Here is a 20,270-nt window from a genome sequence, read left to right as displayed (position 1 = left end):
TGGTATAGATGTGGGTGTTAGAAAGAAGATACATACAAAAGAAATATAAGTAGAATTCATCTGTATATCCATGTCAAATGAAAGAGAATGAATCATATACTAATCAAAAGATGTATAAAGCTTAAATAAATCAACAAAAAATATCAACCATAAAAAGTGAAGAAAATGAGTTGGTCTAGATTATTTCCCCTTCCTTACCACCTGTCATATTCGATTATAATTTTCTATCTCCTAAACATTCTCATATCAGCCTCCGTTTATTCTCCATCTATAATTTGCCAATTTTAAGGTATTTGACATTTCCTGTCATGAATGAATTTAGCTTAAGTTTTTAAATTTAGGCAATATATATATGAAGTAATTTTTTTTTGAGATTTTGCAAATCAACAATATAGGACATTGACAAATGAAAGTGAAGACAAAATTTGAACCCTATGATTTCTCTAACTTACTAACTAAACACAATTTCTAGGCAAAAGCCCAAAGAGGTGAGACTCAGTTATAAACGCTAACTGTATTTATTAATTGAAACAGAATTCAGAGTGTATTGAAGCCAAGATGACTAATATTCACAGGGCAGACACCAAATCGAACAGACACACACACACACACACACACACACACACACACACACACACACACACACAGAAAGAGAAAGCACTGAAGTTATACAGTATCCCAAGTATACAGCTGAGTGCACATCAGCACATGTTTATGCAAAAAATAGATTCAGGAAAAGATCACCAGAAGTGATCAGGTAGAATAAACCCAAAAATAATGTGTGGTAAAGAATCAGTCATATTCTCTTCAGTCACAATGGAAATATATGCTAACACACATTCTTTTAACTAGAGTCCATAAAAGATTATTCCCTCTTGTAGTGAGGCCAGGTTAGCTCTAGAGGGAAGACTATCCAGACTTTCCTAAGAAAGCTTGAAATCAAGGCTCAAAAGATAGAAACTGTTCCCAAATAACTCAGTTACATTCCAGAGCAAAGGGAGAAATATTTGTGTTCAGTTGCTCAGTCGTGTCTGACTCTTTCTGACCTCATGGACTGTAGCTGGCCAGACTCCTCTGTCCGTGGAATACTGAATCTAAAGTATTCTAAATATAAAGAATAATAGGTTGGGCTGCCATTTCCTACTGTAGGAGATCTTCTCGACCCAGGGATCGAACTGAGACTTCTTTGTTTCCTGCTTGGCAGGCAGATACTTTACCACTGCCCCACCTGGGAAGCCCCAGAAGTATTTATAGGAGTGCAGAAAATTCCAGCAACCAATCAAGTAAAACTGATATTTAGTATTTATTAAAAAAAAAAAAAGAACAGCTATGCAAAGAAGCAGAAAAATGTAATGCATAATAAGAAGAACCATCAATCAATTGAACTATATTCCAGTAAGGTACACATGATAGAACTGGCAGAAAAGGACAGGAAATCGTACATGGTATGTGGAAAATATGTTCTATATGTTCATAAAGTAGTGTGTAAAGATAACATAGAGAAAAAAAGTTAAAACAAAGATCCAAAATAAACGCCTAGAAGCGTTCTTTAGATTTAAAATTAAAAGTATGCTGAGTTGAATTAGGAGAAGCTTCCCGGTGGCTTGTATGGTAAAGGATCCATCTGCAATCCAGGAGACCTGAGTTCAGTCCCTGGCTTTGGAAGATCCCCAGGAGAAGGGAATGGCAACCCACTCCAGTATTCTTGCCTGGAGAATTCCATGGACAAGGAGCCTGGTGGGCTACAATTCATGGGATCTCAAAAGAGTTGGGACACGACTGAATGACTTTCACTTTCAGATAATATAAAAGAAAAATATTACTTCGTTTAAATATATCATAATCAAGAAACTAGAAAATGACATGTAGATTTTTAAGTGTCTGGAAAGAATCAACAGTGTGCCAGTGAATTATGAGCCATCAAATGGCTCAATGAAAGTGTAACTCAATTATCAGGGTAAGAGGTGGGAGAATCAGAGAAAATATTTGAAAAAAACAATATGTCTTTTTTTCCAAATTTGAGATGAATTATGTTAATAAATCAAATGTTCCAAGAAGCTCAGTTAATTTTAAGCATAGTTAAGAAGTACAAAGCAATACCTAGGGACATCATAATCATATGGCTTAAAGTCAGTGATAATAGAAAATGTTTTAGAGCTGTGAGAAAAAAAAATAATATTATGTACATAGGAATGGAAATAAATGAGAGCAGATATATTGTCAACAATTCAAATCAGAAAAAGGAGGAAGTATCTTAAAAGTACTGAAAAATTGTCAACCTGAAACATTATTTCAGCAAAATATACTTTGAAATGAATCTAGAGTAAAGACCTGTGAGATATAAATATATCATATGATAGATCATCAGTGTCACTGTATGAAATGTTAAAGAAAGTCCTTAAGGCAAAAGAAAAATAATGAGAAATTGAAATGTTAGTCTATAGAAAGAATAAAAATATGAAAATAATCATATGGAGTTGAAATGCTTTTTATTTTTAAAATTATCCCAAATGATAATTGTTTCAAGAAAAATGAATAATAAAGTACTATGGGATTTATAACATATATAGAAGTAAAATACAAGAACACAATAGCGTGATAAGAAGGAGGAAATGAAAGTATACTGTTTTAGATTTTGCATTATGCAGAAAATTGTACAGTTTTATTTGAAGGGAGATTATGAGACATTAAAATGTATACTTTAAATTCTAAAATAACCATTAAAATAGTAAAACAGGCTTATAGATAATATGTCAAAAATGAGATAAGATAGAATCATTAAAATGAACTCAGTCCAGAAAAAGACAGAGAAAAATGGGAATAAAGTACAAAAAGGGGAAAAAATTATACAAATAATAGATTTAAGTTAATTCCATCAACAATTTAATCAAATATAAAGGATCTGTATACTTAGTCACTCAGTTGTGTCTGACTCTTTGCAACCCTATGGACTGTACCTTGTCAGGCTCCTTTGTCCATGGAATTCTCTAGGCAGGAATACTGGAGTGGGTTGCCATTTCTTTCTCCAATAAACGATCTAAACACCCTCAATTAAAATTCAGAAACTGTTGGAATGGATAAAAGAGACCCAAGTGTATGATGTCTATATGAAACCCACTAAAAATTTAAGACACAGATTAGTAAAAATGAAATGACCAGAAAAATTATTTTGCACAAACGCTAATCATAAGAAATCTGGGCTAATGTCAAGTTTCCTTTTTCTGTATTTTTTCTCCTGATCCTTAGGTCATCTTTATCTCAATTACTCCTGCTATTTTACTCCTAAAATTCTTTTTGAAAAAGAATTTTGATCATGTGTGTAGAATTGCTAAGTAAATTCCTGCAAACATAAAAAATATATACTGAGATTTGAGTCTCATAGATTTACTTCCTTTCCATTTAAGTCTTTTATCTTACATTAGTGCCATGTTGGGTAAATATTTGTTGAATAATATAAATCCTATCCAGTATATGTAAGATACAATTTAAAGTTACATATACAACCTTGGGTGATTTATGTCAATGTATGGCAAAACCCACCAGAATATTGTAATTAGCCTCCAATTAAAATAATAAATAAATAAATAAAATAAAGTTAGTAACTACCTACAGTAGAAGACAATGACATGTTTCTTGAAAGTTTGTATTTAGAATGTGATTTCGTTCCAAGCAAATATAATCAGAAAAGACTATAAGTTGTAAATTTTGAGCTGGATGGTAAAATTTGAGCAGAACATCAACAGAAGAGGAAGAATATTTGAGAAAGAGGAATTGTACTGCTGAAAGTTGGCCAGGCACAGAAATTTTATCCTTAGTTTTTCTTTCTGATTTATTTTTACATCAATGTGGAAATATGAGTAGGTATCTTAATTGGAAGAAAGGGACTGTGTCATGAAGATATAGGAAACAGGATTTTGATATGAATTAAGAAAGAATAAAACTTTAAAGCCAAACAGAAGTGCAGATGCTATTTTAAAAGAAATTGGAAATCATAGGTTTATTTTGGCAAGGATATTATAAAATCACAGGGTTGTTTTCACAGGATTAATCAGGAAGCTATGAGATAATTTTTTTTTTGCAATTCTTATATTAGTCGTTCATTTATTTAGGTTACACAATCCTTCTTTAGACACCCTGTTTTAAAATAGAATGTTAACTTGAGATAGACTACATGCTTTAAAAAATGTCTTTTTTTAAATTATGAAATTTTAAAAGGAAAGAAAGTTTTTTTAAAAAAGGAAATCTTGCCATATTTTATTATGAAATAGCCTTTACTTTTCAGAATAGTTTCAAATTTAAAGTGAAATTGAGTTTCCATATACCCCGCACCTAGTTTTCATTATTTGTTGTTGTTCAGTTGCTCAGTCGTGTCCAACTCTGTGACCCCATGTATACTAGGCTTCCCTGTCCTTCACCATCTCCCAGAACTTGCTCAAATAGTTTCCTCTACTAACACTTTACAATACTGTGGTTCATTTGTTGCAATTAATGAATGAGTATTGACACATAATTATTATTATTTTAGTTACTATTTTTTAATTTTTAAAATTTGTAATTTAAGGATAATTGCTTTACAGTGTGTTGGTTTCTGCTATATATCAACATTAATTAGCCATATGTCCCCTCCCTCTTGAACCTCCCTCCTACCCCCTGACGCCTTTCCACCCCTCTAGGTTGTCACAGAGCACTAGGTTGAGTTCCCTGTGTTGTACAGCAAATTTCCACTAGCTATTCTCTTCTCTAGGGGATTTTCCCAACCCAGGGATTGAACCCAGGTCTCCTGCACTACAGGAAGATTCTTTATTGTCTGAACCATCAAAGAAGCCATCATATTATATACAGTACATTTAAAATGTCAAAGAAAGATATTACTTTTTCTTTGGAAAAATTTGTGATATTTGGAAATATCTATTTTATAACTTCTGTTATAAATAACCTCTTTTATATGTGGGAAATTTTAAATCACTAATCCAAATTCTGTAATAATTATGACATTAATTAGGCCTTCTCTTTATTTTCCATTTTACCATTTTGCATAAGAATATGTAAATATTTCTTTAGCATCCTGTTGTATTTTTAAACATCTATAAATTTACAATTAGCATTTCAATTTCAACTTCCAATATTGTTTATCATTGACCTGCTCATTATATGTTTTTTCAGTATTGGTCATGCCAGAGTATTACACAAGTTTCAGTGTTCAAAAAAAAGGGACAACAAAAACTTAACTGGAAACTTTCTTATATATTTTATCTAAATCTGTTCTGTTTTTCTTTTTTTTAATATACATTTATTTATTTTGATTGGAGACTAATTACTTTACAATATTGTATTGGTTTTGCCATACATCAACATGAATCCGCCACGGGTGTACACATGTTCCCCAACCTGAACCCCCCACCCGCTTCCCTCCCCATACCATCCCTCTGCGTCATCCCAGTGCCCCAGCCCCAAGCATCCTCTATCATGCATCAAACATGGACTGGCGATTTGTTTCACAAATGATATTATACATGTTTCCAATGCCATTCTCGCAGATCATCCCACCCTCGCCCTCTCCCACAGAGTCCAAAAGACTGTTCTATACATCTGTGTCTCTTTTGCTGTCTCGCATACAGGGTTATCGTTACCATCTTTCTAAATTGTTCTGTTTTTCTTATTGTCTGTTTTATTCCATCTTTCTGGATTGATCTTTAACTTAGTCTTCAGCATCTATTTTCAGTCATGTCTTACTGGCTGTAACTTTTGCTTTAAGGACTATTTATAGCATCATTTTAACGTAATCTTTTAATATAATTTACTTCTAAATCAATATCTATTTATTTATTTTACTGATATATAATTGATTTATATTATTATATTAGTTTCAGGTGTGCAGCATAGTTATTCAAATTTTTTATAGATTACAGTTCATTTAAGGGTCTTATAACATATTGGCTATATTATCTGTGTTATAAAGTATATCCTCCTAGCTTATTTTTTTATATGTAGTACATTTTACCTCTAAATCTGCTACCCTCATTTGCCCATCACCCCTTTCTTCTCCCCACTAGTAGCCATTTATTTGTTCTCTATATCTGTGACTGTTTATTTTGTCATATTCAATCATTTATTTGGAAACCATCAGCAAATTGAAAAGTCAACCTACAAGATGAACCTGTGAGATAATTGCAGATAATTGCAGTGAACCTTGAATAATATGTATTGGCTGAAGTGTGTGTGAAAAAGTAAAAGTGAGATAGTAGGAGGAGGTACCACCTAATAGTGATAACGTTAGTGAACCATAAAACTTGATGGGAAAAAATACATAGGAGTATACTTATTGACATACTGAGTAGTACTTGTCTTTACATTTAATGAGAAAACAATAAAATATTTTAAACAAGAATGTGAGACATTCAAGACTTCACTGTGTGCAAAATTTGGAATAGCTTATTAACTGACAGAAAAGCTATTTAAGAATACATTTGATGCAGTAAGGACAGAAACAAAACTTGTTTGAAAACAAGTTTTCAAACTTGAATATTGAAATTTTTAAGACACGTGATGAAGATAAACTATAGAAATTGGCAACAGTCTAAATTTTGGGAGAGAGGATTGAAGAAATGAAGATAAATCAATCTGAGATCTGGAATTTTGTGATGTATTAAATATTCACCAACTTATAAAACTCTAGAGAAACAATTTGAAGAAACAATCACATATACCACACAGAGACACATGGGCACACACCTACACAGGCTTTGTCCTTGTTGCATTTTATGGGTAGAATATCAAATAAATATCCATATTAATATATATAAAAATGGGTTTTGTAGCTGTGTTTTATAATAAGCAGTTTCTTTTATGAAAATACTACCAATTCTCATTTTTTTTAAGGAGAACATATTGGTCCTTTATGGAAAATTGTTGAATTCATACAGCTATGTAATATTGGAGAATTTTAAAATATATATTTAAATCTGAAGTTTTCTTTTCTTTTCCTTTCTTTCTTTCTTTCTTTCTTTTTTCGTTAAAAGGAAAGGTGATGACTTTAATCTTGACCAGCTTGAGTTTGAAATGTCTGGAAGCATACATAGGGTTTCTATAGTCAAATATTTTCTCTCATACAATTATCAAGTATTGTCAAGAAAAGAAAGAAATGTGTAAAATATTTATTTTTCTATGTTGAGTAAAGAATGAGTGGGGTAAGAAAGGGATTTGGAAAAGGTAATTGATATAGTTCTTATTTTATTTAATATTTATAAAATTGCCTTCTATGACTAAAGGTTGAGATATATATTTACCTATTTCCATGAAGCCAAGTCATAATCAAGGATTATATAAGCCAGACTTTACTTTTTCTTTACTGGTGTTATATAAACGTATGGGTAAAGACGAAGTACTCTGATTTTAGTAATGAAACTTTATCAGGATAGTTAAAATCACTAGTTTCACTGTCTCTTATTTTGTCTTGTATTTTCACAACGTTTTAGTAAAATAGATATCACAATTTTCTTCTGTTAGGTCCATACCACTTTCGTTATTTATTGTGCCCATCTTTCCATGAAATGTTCCCTTGGTATATCTAATTTTCTTGAAGAGATCTCTAGTCTCTCCCATTATAATGTTTTCATCTATTCATTTGCACTGGTCATTGAGGAAGACTTTTTTTTATTGCTCCTTGCTATTCTTTGGATCTCTGCATTCAGATGGGTGCATCTTTCCTTTTCTCCTTTGCCTTTCCCTTATCTTCTTTTCTCAGCTATTTGTAAGGCCTCCTCAGACAACGGTTGTGCTTTTTTTGTATTTCTTTTTCTTGTGGCACAGTAAAGGATAGAAATGGTATGGAGCTAACAGAAGCAGAAGATATTAACAAGGGGTGGCAAGAATACACAGAACTATACAAAAAAGATCATGACCCAGATAAACACAATGGTGCAATCACACACCTAGAGCCAAACATCCTGGAATGTGAAGTCAAGTGAGCTTTAGGAAGCATCACTATGAACAAAGCTAGTGGAGGTGACGGTATTCAAGTTGAGATATTTCAAATCCTAAAAGATGATGCTGTGAAAGTGCTGCACTCAATACGCCAGCCAATTTGGAAAATTCAGCAGTGGCCACATGTTTGGAAAAGGCCAGTTTTCATTCCAATGCCAAAGAATGCTCAAAGTACTCCACAATTACACTCATCTCACACATTAACAAGATAATGCTCAAGATGGTCCAAGCCAGGCTTGGAGAACCACGAACTTCCAGATGTTCAAGTTGGATTTAGATAAGGCAGAGGAATCAGAGATCAAGTTGCCGACATCCATTGAATCATTGAAAAAGCAAGAGAATTCCAGAAAAACATATACTTCTGTTTTATTGACTATGCCAAAACCTTCGATTGTGGATTACAACAAACTGTGGAAAATTCTGAAAGAGATGGGCATGCCAGACCACCTGACCTGCCTCCTGAAAAATCTGTATGCAGGTCAAGAAGCAAAAGTTAGAACCAGACATGGAACAACAGACTGGTTCCAAATCAGGAAAGGAGTGTGTCAAGGCTGTATATTGTCACGTGCTTTTTTAAATTATATGCAGAGTACATCATGGGAAATATCAGGCTGGATGAAGCACAAGCTTGAATCAAGATTGCCAGGAGAAATATCAATAAGCTCAGATATACTGATGACACCACCCTTATGGTGAAAAGCAAAGAACTAAAGAGCCTTTTGATGAAAGTAAAAGAGGACAGTGAAAAAGTTGGCTTAAAACTCAACATTCAGAAAAGCAAGATCATGACATCCAGTCCAATCACTCCATGACAAATAGATGGGGAAACAATGGAAATGGTGAGAGAGTTTATGTTTTTGGACTCCAAAATCACTACAGATGATGACTGCAGCCATAAAATTAAAAGACGCTTGCTCCTTAGAAGAAAAGCTATGACCAACCTAGACAGCATATTAAAAAGCAGAGATATAACTTTACCAACAAAGGTCTGTTTAGTCAAACTATGGTTTTTCCAGTAGTCAGGTATGGATGTGAGAGCTGGACTCTAAAAAAAGCTGAGTGCTTAAGAATTGATGCTTTTGAACTGTGTTGTTGGAAAAGACTCTTGAGACTCCCTTTGATGGCAAGGAGATCGAAGCAGTCAATACTAAAGGAAATCAGTCCTGAGTATTCATTGGAAGAATTGATGCTGAAGCTGAATCCCAATACTTTGGCAAACTTATGCTGACTGACTTATTGGAAAAGACCCTGATGCTGGGAAAGATTGAAGGTGGGAGGAGAAAGGGCCAACAAAGGATGAGATGGTTGGATTGCATCACTGATTCAATGGACATGTGTTTGAGTAAGCTCCTGGAGTTGGCGATAGACAGAGAAGCCTGGCATGCTGCAGTCCATGGCATCGCAGAGAGTCAGACATGACTGAGAAACTGAACTGACTGAATTCATATCTTTATCTGACCAATCTCTATATTTCCTTAAAATTCTATGAGATAAAGAGAATGGCAACAAAATTGAGATGTTGAGAAATATCCTGTGTTTTCTCAATAAATTTAAAATTGGATTGAAATATAGGAATGCTTAATAGGAATTTTCAACTTTAGAATACAGTAAGTCTTCTACATATGAACCATCAGCTTGCAGAATTTCAAGACATGTGCTTATGCACTTGCATGTTCAATCACCTAAGTATGTGTCTGGTGTATATTGTTGTGTGTGCATCCTTTACAAGTAGGTGTAATTTTGTGTGTTTTACCATACCTATCATATAGAATAGAGTAGTACGGTATCTTCCTTTCAAGCCCAGGATGTCCAGAAGCAAATGTAAAAGTATCAGTGATTAGTTGGAACTGCTAAGAAACACCAAGCAATAACTATGGAAACAAAAGAGAAAATAATTGTGTGAGTGGCACAAGGGGAAAAAATGGTAGATATACCTTGTTCTTACAGCATGACTCACTTAAACATTGGCAAGATTCTAGCGAACAAGGACAAGATCATGGAACCTGTGAAGTCTGCTGTGACAATAATATCACTAATAATGGCCAAGAAATGGAGGGAAATGATGGAGGAGATGGAGAAACTTCTCAAAGTGTGTGGATACAGGATCAGCATCAGTGTGGAGTCCCATTCAGCTTAATGCTGATTGAAGAGAAAGTTGAAAACTTCTTAGAAGACTTGAAACACAGTGAAGAATCCGAGTGTGTATCTTTTTTCATCAATTCAGGGCTAAAGCCAGTCTTCACAACATGAAAGTAAGTGGTGAGGTGTGAGTGCAGATAGAGTAGCTACCTGGGAACTCCTTGACACATTTTGAAAAATTACTGATGAAGACATGTATTTTACCTGAGCTGTGTTTTAATGTGGATAAGACAGAACTGTACTGGAAGAGGATGCCAGGCCAAAGTTACATCTGTACAGAGGACAAGTTGATGCCAGGCTATAAAGAATCAAAGGATAGTTTAACTCTGTTGCTTGCTGGCAATGCTTCTAATGATATCAAACTGAGACCTCTGTCAGTTTATCATGCAGACAACCCAAGAGTCCTTAGAAACAGCCAAGGTTCTCTTCCTGTTGTATAGAAGAGTAACTCCAAAGCCTGGCTCACACAAGGCCATTTTTCAAGACTGATTTTTCCACCACAGTATTCCAGAAGGAGAGAAATATTAACTAGAGAAGGATGACCTTCAGCATTATTTTGCTACATTTCAGTGCTCTGGACCACTCCCCATTCATGGACAGCTTTTATCTCAACATCAAACTAGTGCATCTCCCACCAAATGTTACATCATTCATCTAGCCTATGGACTAGGGACTTACAGGGACTTTCAAGAAATATTATTTTCATCATGTGTTTTGTCAGGTAATAAAGGCAAGTGGTGAATCAGGATAACTTTGCAAGAATTAAGGACTATAACATCTACAAGGCCATAAAATACCTTGACTTCATTTGGCATGAGGTTATGGGCCATCACTGCAAATGGGGTTTGGAAGAAACTTTGTCCAGTTTGTTCACAATTTATGTGGATTTGGCTGTTTGTCTTTGAATTCTGCTTCTAATCCTCCTGGGTAGTCTCTGAATTCTGTGGTAAAGAAACAATCATTATTTACAATTGGTATGTGGGTTTTCTATTTTGAACGATGTTGAGAACTTCTCTTAATTTATACATGTTCGTGACAGGTTGGTATGGTTTCTGAAACAAATTGGCTAAAAAGATGAAAGCTTAAGGATGATTGAACATATTCGTTGTATTTAAAAAAACAGAAATGCATAAATTAATTTGTTGTCTCTTTAAATTATATGCAGCAAAGAATTCTCTTTTGAGATTCATGCAGCACATAGGATCTAATTTATCTAATTAGTTGCTGTGTTTCTGTTTCTGCTTTTATGGCATCCATCCACTAGCAGCCATCACAATTTAAAATGAGTCTCTTTTTAAGTGACAGGCGTATTAGAGAAGACCTCTAAAAGTGCTGAAGGAATATTGGAATGTATAGATAGGAAATTTTGTAACATTTCTGAAAAGCATGAAGTTTCTTTTATTGATTTCTTGAGATAGTGTCTTGTAGAGAGAGAGAGATCTGTCGTATTTTAAAATTTTAAAATTTGGTCCCTATCTGTGCCTATATATTCTTTATACATATATAGCTTTCTCATGCCTAAACATATAATTTTACATCTACTTGCTTCTATATCTAGACAGTTGTGTTTGTTGGACCTCCAAAAATAATGAATTTTAACTAAACATTTTAATTTGTGTGTTGTATTTAAATGAAAATATTTTCTGACTTAATAGTCATTGATATATTTTCTCTGTTAATAGAACCACTGTTTCTTAGACCAGACTTTATGAGGTAAAATTGAATGGATTTTCTAGATTTGTGGCTAGGTGTGGGTATGCCCAAAGAAAGGCAATGCCAAAGAATGCTCAAAGAATGCTACCACACAACTGCACTCAGCTCACATGCTAATAAAGTAGTGCTCTAAATTCTCCAAGCCAGGCTTCAGCAATACATGAACTGTGAACTTCCAGATGTTCAAGCTGGTTTTAAGAGATCAAATTGCCAGCATCTGCTGGATCATGGAAAAAGCAAGAGAATTCCAGAAAACACATCTATTTCTGCTTTATTGACTATGCCAAAGCCTTTGACTGTGTGGATCACAATAAACTGTGGAAAATTCTGAAAGAGATGGGAATACCAGACCACCTGCCCTGCCTCTTGAGAAACCTATATGCAGGTCAGGAAGCAGCAGTTAGAACTGGACATGGAACAACAGACTGGTTCCAAACAGGAAAAGGAGTACGTCAAGGCTGTATATTGTCACCAGCCTTATTTAACTTATATGCAGAGTACATCATGAGAAATGCTGGGTTGGAGGAAGCACAAGCTGGAATCAAGATTGCCAGGAGAAATAACAATAACCTCAGATATGCAGATGACACTACCCTTATGGCAGAAAGTGAAGAAGAACTAAAGAGCCTCTTGACGAAAATGAAAGAGGAGAGTGAAAAGTTGGCTTAAAGCTCAATATTCAGAAAACTAAGATCATGGCATCCAGTCCCATGACTTCATGGCAAATAGATGGGGAAACAGTGAAAACAGTGTCTGACTTTATTTCTGGGGACTCCAAAATCACTGCAGATGGTGACTGCAGCCATGAAATTAAAATACTTATACTCCTTGGAAGTAAAGTTATGACCAACCTAGATAGCATATTAGAAAGCAGAGACATTACTTTGCCAACAAAGGTCTGTCTAGTCAAGGCTAAGTAGTCATGTATGGATGACTATTTCCAGTAGTCATGTATGGATGTGAAAGTTGGACTGTAAAGAAAGCTGAACACTAAAGAATTGATGCTTTTGAACTGTGGTGTTGGAGAAGACTCTTGAGAGTCCCTTGGACTGCAAGGAGATCCAACCAGTCCATCCCAAAGATCAGTCCTGAGTGTTCACTGGAAGGACTGACATTGAAGCTGAAACTCCAATACTTTGGCCACCTGATGTGAAGAACTGACTCATTGGAAAAGACCCTGACGCTGGGAGAGATTGAAGGCAGGAGGAAAAGGGGACAAGAGAGGATGAGATGGTTGGATGGAATCACTGATTCAATGGAGATGAGTCTGAGTAATTCCAGCAGTTGGTGATGGACAGGGAGGCCTGGCCTGCTCTGGTCCATTGCGTCAGGAACAGTTGGACATGACTGAACGACTGAACTGAACTGATGGATATGTCAAGAGAAAGGAAGTTTGATAAGAAAGTAAGAGTAAAACTCATGCTAAATATGTTGTAAGGCAAATGGTAGTGAAGTTAAAACCAAGCAAAATAAAACAAAATAAGAATCCTTTCTGTGTGCCCATTCATTCTTACCACTTTTAGCCTAGTTCTATGAGAAAAGTATTCTTGGTCTTTAGGTAATTCCTCCACAAACAAAGAAGGAATAGTATAAAGTTTGGTTAAATCAGAATCTTTCTGCCTATGGCCGGCAATTGGAGTTGACTGAGTGCATCATCATATGTGCATAATTCAATAATTCTGTACCAGGAAACAGAAGTAATTACAAGTATTGTGCATCTGCAGAGTTAGCAGCATGCTACTGGTGTTCCATTTTAAAATGCTGTGAGCTGACTAGCCAAAATTAGATTGAAGACATTGATGTGTCTTCAGGAAAACCCTTTAAGATGATCCCAAGGTTCTGTCCTCAATATGAGACTTGGGTTCAATCCCTAAGTTGGGAAGATTCCCTGGAAAAAAGCACAGCAAACCACTCCAGTATTCTTGCCTGGAGAACCTCCATGGACAGAGGAGCCTGGTGGGCTACAGTTGCGTGGGGTCACAAAGAGTCAGACACGACAGCAGCTAAGCACAGTACAGCACAGCATTATGTTCAAGGGTAGCTGTTATTATATTGAAGTGTAGTGCTGTGGACCAGAAGGGAAATAAAGTCCAATAACTTTATTATTGGACTTAAATACACTGTCTAGATAAGAAGTTTAGTTGTGATAACACATGTTAGAATTGTCTTTGTTGCTATAAGTCACTGTTTGGAGTAATTTGGTATGTTGTAATAGGTAGCCAATACACCATGAGAGTTTAATAATATACACAATTGGCACCATGATTTGTTTTATTCTAATAGTAAAATATATAGAATAATATTAATATGCAATTAGACACAGAATCTTTATGTTTTATGGGAAGATCAGTTTAAATTATATGCTAGACAGTGAGATAGATAGCAAAGCCCTGCTCCTCATGAGTTAGTTTATTTCTCCAAGGCTGTCTGCATGCATGCTAAGTCACTTCAGTCACATCCGACTCTTTGCGACCCTATGGACCATGACCCACCAAGCTCCTCTGTCCATGGGATTCTCCAGGCAAGAATACAGGAGTGGGCTGCCATGTCCTCCTCCAGGGGATCTTTGCAACACAGGGATCAAACCTGTGTTTCTTACGTCTTCAGCACTGTTAGGCAGGTTCTTTACCACTATTACCACCTGAGAAGCCCAAGACTGTCTATATAATCTCTCTTATTTTTTAATCCAAAGAAATTATGGAAGCAAATTTTATCACCATCTATTTTCCCTTGCTTACAGGTTTGTGTACATGGTTTTGTACAGTGATTTTATCAACAAAGGGATTTTTCTACCAATTTTTTAATTCACTGACAATATGCTGCATTTTTCTGATTCAAAATGTCCTTCAAATTTTAACCCTGATGAATTTTATAATTGATATGGATATCAAAATACAGTAATAGTTTTGGAATGTTAATATTGAGAAAAAGAAGTAAGTAATTTAATACAGGCTACAACATTTATTCCAGTTTCTTCTCTCTAAGGGGAAGCTGAGGCATAAAGAAGGAGGAAAATTGATGATGATACTACAATTGCAGAAGGATGTGCATAAGAATAAATACATTTTTTTTCACATGGAGGATAAAAAATGCATCTATATTTAATACTGGTACTTATTGATAACGATCAGCTAAGAATATCAGGTTGCAAATGTAAAAAAATATAAAAATTAACAGTGAAATAAAATTAAGTAAAAGATTAGTTAAATTATAGAAGTACTGATATGCACAAGAAAACATTTAATTAGACAGAGATAAAAAACTTTATGAGCAACTGAATGTTAACAGCTTGATTGAGAAAGGCCACAAAACTGGAAGATAGGAAATGAAAGTTGGGTGTAGTTATTTATTAGCTGTGATCAAGAACACATAACTCAATGTGTTTTGGTGTCTGATTTCTTGTATAAGATGATGGTAATTGTCTCTTGAATATACACATAATTAAAAGATATGAGATTATTGTTGTCTTCAGCAAGACTAAAGCAAAATTAAACTGAACATTCAAGAATCATATATCAACATTATAAATCAGATTACAAACTAAGAAAGGACAAATAAAATTAATACAAACTAATCCATTAAAGTATATTGCACTAGCTGCAATGTGTTCAGTTCAGTTCAGTTCAGTTGCTCAGTTGTGTTTGACTCTTTGCAACCCCATGAACTGCAGTATGCCAGGTTTCCCTGACCTTCACCAACAGTCGGAGCTTAGACAAACTTACGTCCATCAGTCAGTGATGCAATCCAACCATCTCATCCTCTGTCTTTCCCTTCTCCTCTTGCTTTCAATCTTTCCCAGCATCAGGGTCTTTTCTAAGAATTAGTTCTTAACACCAGGTGGCCAACTGTTGGAGCCTCACCTTCAACATCAGTCCTTCCAGGGAATATTCAGGGCTGATTTCCTTTAGGATTGACTGGTTTGATCTTCTTACAGTCCAAGGAATTCTCAAGAGTCTTCTCCAACAACACAGTTCAAAAGCATCAACTCTTTGGAGCTCAGCTATCTTTATCATCCAACTCTCACATCCATACATGACTACTGGAAAGATGAACCTTTGTTGACAAAGTAATGTCTGCATTTTTAATATGCTGTCTATGTTGGTCATAGGTTTTCTGCCAAAGAGCAAGAGTCTTTTAATTTCATGACTGCAGTCACCATTTTCAGTGATTGGGAGCCCCCCAAAACAAACTATCTCACTGTTTCCATTGTTTCCCCATCTATGAAGTAATGGGACCAGATGTTTCCCAAGTAGTAATGGGACCAGATGCCATAGTCTTAGTTTTTGGATGCTGAGCTTTAAGTCAGCTTTTTCACTCTCCTCTTTCGCTTTCATCAAGAGGCTTTTTAGTCCCTCTTTGCTTTCTGCTATTAGGGTGGTGTCATCTCCATATCTGAGGTTATTGATGTTGTCCTAGCAATCTTGATTCCAGCTTGAGCTTCATCCAGCCCAGCATTTCTCAGGATGTACTCTGCATATAAATTAAACAAACAGGGTAACAATATACAGCCTTGAAACACTCTTTTCCCAGTTTGGAACCAGTCCACTGTTCCATGTCCAGTTCTAACTTTTGCTTCTTGACCTGATGCAGATTTCTTAGGAGGCAGGTCAGGTGGTCTGGTATTCCTATCTCTTTCAGAATTTTCCACAGTTGTGATCCACAGAGTCAAAGCCTTTAGCATTGTTAATGAATCAAAAATAGATTTTTTTTTTTTGAATTCTCTTTTTCAGTGATCTGGCAGATGTTGGCAATTTAATCTCTGGTTCCTCTGTCTTTTCTAAATCCAGCTTGAATATCAGGAATTTCTCAGTTCATGTACTGTTGAAGCCTAGCTTCGAGAATTTTGAGTATTACTTCACTTGCGTGTGAGATGAGTGCAACTGTGCAACAGTTTAAACATTCTTTGGCATTGCCTTTTTTGGGGACTGGAATGAAAACTGAACTTTTCCTGTCCTGTGGCCACTGCTGAGTTATGCATATTTTTTGGCATATTGAGTGCAGCACTTTCACAGTATCATCTTTCAGGATTTGAAATAGCCTAGCTGGAATTTCATCATCTCCACTAGCTTTGTTAACAGAGATGCTTCCTCTTCCTAAGGCCTGCTTGACTTCACATTCCAGGTGAATGATCTAGGTGAGTGATCACACCATTGTGATTATCTGGGTCATAAAGATATTTTTTTCATAGTTCTTCTGTGTATTCTTGCCACCTCTTCTTAGTATCTTTTGCTTCTGTTAGGTCCATACAGTTTTTGTCTTTATTGTGCCCATCTTTGCATGTAATGTTCTATTGCTATCTCTCATTTTCTTGAAGAGACCTCTAGCTTTTCCTGTTTTATTGCTTTCCTCTATTTCACTGATCACTTAGGAAGGCTTATCTCTTTTTGCTATTCTTTGGAACTCTGCATTCAGATGAGTATATCTTTCTTTTTCTCCCTTGCCTTTTGCTTATCTTTTCTCAGCTATTTGTAAGGCCTCCTCAGACAACTATTTTGCCTTTTTATATTTCTTTCTCTTGGAGATCGTTTTTATCACAACCTCCTGTACAATGTATAAATCTCCATCCATAGGTACTCTCTCTAGTAGATCTAATCCCTTGAATCTATTTGTGACTTTCACTGTATAATCATAATCAATTTGATTTAGTTCATACCTGAATGGTCTAGTGGTTTTCCCTACTTTCTTCAATTTAAGTCTGAATGTTTCAGTAAGGAGTTCATGATCTGAGCCACAGTCAGCTCCCAGTCTTATTTTTTGCTGTTTGTATAGAGCTTCTCCAACTTGGCTGCAAAGGTTATAATCAATCTGATTTTGGTATTGACCATCTGGTGACATCTGTGTGTGGAGTCGTCTCTTGTGTTGTTGGAAGAGGGTGTTTGCTGTGACCTGTTTGTTCTTTTGGCAAAAGTCAGTTAGCCTTTTCCCTGCTTCATTTTGTACTCCAAGGCCAAACTTGCCTATTTCCCCAGATATTTCTTGACTTCCTACTTTTGCATTTTGGTTCCTTATGATGAAAAAGGCCATCTTTTTTGGTGTTAGTTCTAACAGGTCTTATAGGTCCTCATAGAACTGTTCAGCTTCATTTTCTTTGACATTAGTGGTTGGGATATAGACTTGGATTATGTGATGTTGAATGGTTTGGCTTGTAAACAGTGATCATTCTTTCATTTTTGAGATTGCACCCAACTAATCTTGTGTGTTAGATACCTGGAATAAAAATCTGATCATGTTTTAAAGAGTTTGTACTCTAATGGGAAATATAGAGACTAAAATGTACTTACAATAAAAGTGTGAAGATAAATATTATTTAATAACTTTTCTTAGAAGAAAAGTTAGGAGTAAAAATTGAGTAGGAATTACACTTGAAAAGAGTCAGAAGTGGGACTGTGCATGAGAAGGATGGGAGCTGGTGTTAGTCTGGAAGTTTGAGATAGAGAAAGGAATTCTGGGTAGAGTTAAGAACATAGGCAAAGTTTGGAGATAATGGAGAAATGATACTTTGGGAGAAAGTTCAGATATACAGGATGGTAGAAACATACAGTTCTTGGTGGAAATTGTTGAGATGTGAAGTATGAGAGTAAAACACAGGCATTTGGAACAAATGAATTAAGCAGGTAAAAAAATAAATTCAACACCAAAGAAAAGATATCCAAACTCCAGGATCCGGTGAAGGACAGGGAAGCTTGGCGTGCCTCTGTTTATGAGGTGGTAAAGACTCAAACACAACTGAGCAACTAAACTGAATTGGAAAAAAAAAAATTCAACTCCAAACAAAAAATTTAGAGGTAGTATTTTAGAATATAATAGACCGTATGGAATACATGTGCAGGGTAGGATATTTTTATTATCTCAATATAAATTGAGATATTAGTTCTTTGTCAAATTTTATAGCACTTTGTTCTTAAAAAAAAAGTAGTCCAAATGTTAGTTGTATATTACTTGACTTTTAAAAAATAAAAATTCATTCCAGATAGTTTGGTTTGGATGGCTTACATTGAGCTGAGGAAAACCCTAATCTCTAAACCTGACCATATGTTACCTTAATTATAAAAGAATCTTTTTAGATATCATTGAATTAAGATTCAAGATAAAAATTATCCTGGATTATTATAATGGTTTAATATAATAATGAGATAACTTCTAAGAGAGGAACAGAAGAGGGTCAGATATACAAGGTGATGTGACAGTGGAAACAGAGATCATTTTAGAGGGAAATATGAAGATGCTATGCTGTTGATTTATAAAATGAAGGAAAAATTGTGAGTCAACTAGTGCAGGAGGCCTCTAGAAGCTGGGATATACAAGGATACAGATTCCCCGCTAGAGTGTATAGAAGGAATATTGACAAAACCTTAATATTATCCTAACAAGACCTAGTTCAGACTTCTGACTTCCAGAGCTATATGATAATAAATTTTGGCTAAGCCCCTAAATTTGTAGTAATTTGTTACAACAGCTGTAAAAGATGCATATGATTGGATTCCAGTTTATTTTTGTATCAGCCCTTGTTTTGGGTTTTACCTTGTCCTTGACATCCCCACTTTACATTCATCTTTCTTGTTCCAACTGCCTGCCTTGAGAACTTCAAACTCTAGCAACAGACATGAATGAAACTGCCTCACAGAGACCATTTGGCTCTTCCAATTGCATATGGCAGAATCCCTTTAATGAATTTTATTTAGTATGTCTAGGGGTTCTGATTCTCTGAACCCTGATTGCAACAAATGTTCTGACTACTTGAACATCATTCCACAAAGTGCATGGAATTTGTATTAATGCTCATCTTAAAAAACTTTTCTCTACATTTGTCATGATAACTTCTTGTACACAAATGTCTCTGCCATCATTAATAGGTTTGGGGTCACTAACAGACTCTTACTATCTCTTATTCCTTAACTGACCATGGAAAAATAACTCCACATAGTTAGCATGCCCCAAAGGACTCAAACAGTAATATAATTATTTGGGGCTTAAGTAAACTATTAGCTACATATGAACATATTGAATTTCAACCATTCCAAAGGTGATATTTGTGTATTTATTACACTAGAATCAACCCTGCAATTTTGACATTTTATGTATATAGTGTTTAGAGGATGATTGAGTTTTATGATATCAAGAAAAATGTGACATTTAAGGATTTTTTTCTCTTTTCATGATATTTGCATACTATATTCATTTTTTTATTGGTTTTAATCAAGTTAACCCAAAGTCTATGAGTTTTTTATAGAAGATAAATTGTGTATTTAAAGGATAAAGAAAAGAGGATAAATGACTCTTTCGAGTATCTGTTGGGAGTTGATTTGTTTAAAAATTCCATTTCTTTGCTTTGTTGTTTATAAGGAGAAATTTGTCTATCAAATATCAAACTAAGTTCAAATGAAATTGTGATTGGAGGTCTCAGTTCCCTTGATCTATTCTCTGTGTAATACTGT

The sequence above is a fragment of the Ovis aries genome, chromosome 6, assembly GCF_016772045.2.
Source record: "Ovis aries strain OAR_USU_Benz2616 breed Rambouillet chromosome 6, ARS-UI_Ramb_v3.0, whole genome shotgun sequence".
In the NCBI taxonomy this organism is placed as follows: domain Eukaryota; kingdom Metazoa; phylum Chordata; class Mammalia; order Artiodactyla; family Bovidae; genus Ovis; species Ovis aries.
Note: the sequence above shows the minus strand (reverse complement) of the source record.